The sequence below is a fragment of the Bos taurus genome, chromosome 18, assembly GCF_002263795.3.
Source record: "Bos taurus isolate L1 Dominette 01449 registration number 42190680 breed Hereford chromosome 18, ARS-UCD2.0, whole genome shotgun sequence".
Taxonomy (NCBI): Eukaryota; Metazoa; Chordata; class Mammalia; order Artiodactyla; family Bovidae; genus Bos; species Bos taurus.
In genome coordinates this window covers 12478529-12481590 of record NC_037345.1, presented here as the reverse complement: position 1 = coordinate 12481590, position 3062 = coordinate 12478529, and the positions used below count along the sequence as shown (strand labels likewise).

Below are 3062 nucleotides of genomic sequence, written 5' to 3'. Positions count from 1 at the left end.
AATTAGTTTCATAAGTTGTCACTAAACCGAAGCAGCCCTCAGTGATAATTCATGGCTCTGAAACATGTGGCCTGCTGGCTACTCATTGCAGTGTTGTTTGAATGCAGAGATTTATTACAGAAAGAGAAGCCAGTGCAAAACCGTTCCTGTCGTCAGCATGACTACTGGTTCTGACGTAAGACATCGTTAGAAGCAAGCGAAAATGAAAAATGATGCAGGCAGGGGTAGTGGGGACAGAGAGGCAGAGGAGGGCTGGAGCCGGCTGGAGATGACACATGTCTTCTGCAGCCTGTAGCTCCATCACTTTCAGCAAAGCAGAAGCATTCTTGTAACAACTAGAGAGTCTGAATAAGATCTGTAGATTGGCTGAGAGTTGCGTCAATTTTAGTTCCCTAATTTTGATCATTGTCCTGTGGTTATAGAAGAGGATCCCTCGCTTTTAGGAAACGTACGCGATAGTATTTGGTGGAAAGGCAAGTCTTATCCACAGCTTCCTCTGTGTGTGTGTGTGTGACAGAGCAAGGTCACAGCAAATAAGGTGAATATTCACATTTGTAGAATCTCAGGCACGGGTGTCTTGAGAATTCTGTGCTCTTCTTCCATTTGTTAAAAATCATGTCAAGGGAAAAAAAAAGAGGCTTTGTGGTCTCCAGAGGACCCCTGTGGAGAAAGCAGACAGCCAATTCAAGAGCAGGGATCGAGGAGAGGCTTGCTGAAGGCGGTGGGGGACAAGCCGCCGCTGCAGCCTGAAGTCTTGGAGAGGTGGCAGCTGGACCCTGACCCTGTGACCAGGTTCTCCTGGACCTGCTGGAAGTGTCGTGGTTGGAATCATCAAAGCCACCTCTCCCACCTCTGCAGCATCAGCAACAGCCCGGGAGCAGCCCCCAGCCCCCACACATGGTGATGGATTGGAAAGCGTCTAAGTGCGGAGCGTTTTTTGTGCTGATGATATGATACACACAGAGATGGATGGTGCACACTCTAGAGCACGCAGATCCCAGTGCTTCATGGATTATACACAGTTGTCATGGGTGAAACACTTCCGAGACTGGCCGCCCCACCCCGTGTTTTATTAACATGAAGCACATTATATGATACAGCTGCAGCACTGCCCCCCGCACTGTTCAGTTTAGTTCAGTTGCTCAGTCGTGTCTGAATCTTTGCAACCCCACAGACTGCAGCACGCCAGGGCTTCCTGTCCATCACCAACTCCCGGAGCTCACTCAGACTCATGTCCATCGTGTCAGCGATGCCATCCAACCATTTCATCCTTTGTCGTCCCCTTCTCCCCAGCACTGTACACCACGTCATCTCCCCGCCTCCTCGCTGGACTCGGAGCTTCTCACTTGCTGGCCGTGGGCCGGGTGGGTCTACAGGGATAAAGAATGTGCACGCCAGACGTGATGTTCGTTTTCTGATAATCAATGGATTTTATGCATCTGCCAAGAGTTGTGAACGGGCGATATGATATATAGATAGTCGGCAACTAAATTTCATCTCGCTCATCAGTGCTGATGGACAGGAAGTGGATGCAGGTAGGTTGTGTGGAGAGAAACATGGGGCCGGCCCTGGTGTCTGCAGGAAGAGTGAGGTGGTGGACCAGCAGGGTCCACCCTGGGGTCCAGACAGGCCAACAGCCATGGTTTCCTACTCCCGACACCTGACACCTGCAGCAGAGGGAGCTCCCCCGGGCTTGCTCCTACCCACCCCCTCCCCGGCCCAGCCTCCCTGGGGTACCTGAGTCTCTCTGAGAGCAGCCTGCACCCAAGTCATTGGGTCACTGGGCGTGTGGCTGGCATGCAGGTGCTGGTGCAGTGCGTGGGTGGGGCCGAGATCCTGGGTTTCCAACCAGCTCCGAGGTGGTGTCTGCCAACCACGTGGGGTAGAGAGGATCTACAGTAAATGAATGAAGAGACCCTGACTCAGAGCCCATCACCTTCTAATGATAAAAGTGTGACCATCGCCCCCTCGCTACTGACAGCTGGGGCGACTCAGGGCCCCATCACCTCCTCCGTCAGCCTGCCGGGGAAAACCCCCTCCTGGGTGATGCTGCTGGGTCTTGCCTAACCCCCTGCAGCCCGCGTTGAGGTGCTGGACGCCTCCACGCAGCCCTCCCCTCCTTTCTGTCTTTTCCTCCCTCTTACCCTGGGCACCGGTCTCGTGGTCTGTGTCAGGGACCCCCGCCCTCTGGCTTCTGGCTGGGGTCGGCCAGTGGAAGCGACAGCTGGAGACTGGAGGGGGAGTCGGTGAGACCTCTCCTCCTGGGTGACGCGCTCGTCTTCTGGAGTGTGTCCATGGTGTGTGGAGAGCAGAGCGCCAGTCCTCAGGAGGGCACCAGGAGGAAGAGCAGAGGGCTGTCCTAACTCTGTGTTAATTGAGTTTACTTGCTCGTATGATATTTTACTTGCTCTTTCTATTAAATCTGTCACCTTCTAACTCAAGTCTCTCCTTCATGAAGCCCTCCTGGATTACTTGAACCTTCAATAATATCCTTATTTCAACTCACTCAGCAAATAGCATAGCCCCTGATTTTGAGCCATCTTCTCTCTTGTTGTCCAGTTGCTCCTAAGGTCTAGTCTCCACAACTGGACAAGAGACTTAAGTTCACGTCCGGGCTTGGACATGTCCCATCTCCACAGCAACTGGCACGCACGGGGATCTCACTGGCCACCTCAGCAAGACCTCTCCTCTGACGGCAAACACATCTGGAACTCAAAGAATGCAAATAAATACTTTGAGAAAAATGCATTTTTATGTGTGTTTTCTGTTTTCATAGTAAATGAATTTCGGGGGAAATATCTAAAAACAATAAAACCTTTTTAAAAAGTCAACTTAAAAAATCACTTTATAGGGATATAATTTGCCTAACACACCAGTTCGCCCACTTCAGGTGTGAATTTCAGTGGTGTTTGGTGTCTTCACAGAGTTGAGCAATCATCAGCACAGTTGATTTTAGAACATGTCTTATTGGCTCAAAAGGAAGCCCCCTCCCCTTTCACAGCCCCTCCCTTTATCCTGCTCTCTGGCTCTGAGTACAGATTTAAAACCCAGAGCCCGAGAGA

At 51.5% G+C, this 3062-nt stretch overlaps 1 long non-coding RNA gene across 1 annotated transcript; it reads right to left on the bottom strand.

The window, feature by feature from the left end:
* Positions 1-1282: 1282 nt before the first annotated feature.
* Positions 1283-2787, bottom strand: LOC107133330 (uncharacterized). The gene is made up of 3 exons (XR_003030307.2): positions 2145-2787; positions 1738-1893; positions 1283-1370 (listed from the first exon to the last, which is right to left on the bottom strand). It is a non-coding gene; the product is annotated as an uncharacterized lncRNA (long non-coding RNA).
* Between the last annotated feature and the right edge of the window lie 275 nt (positions 2788-3062).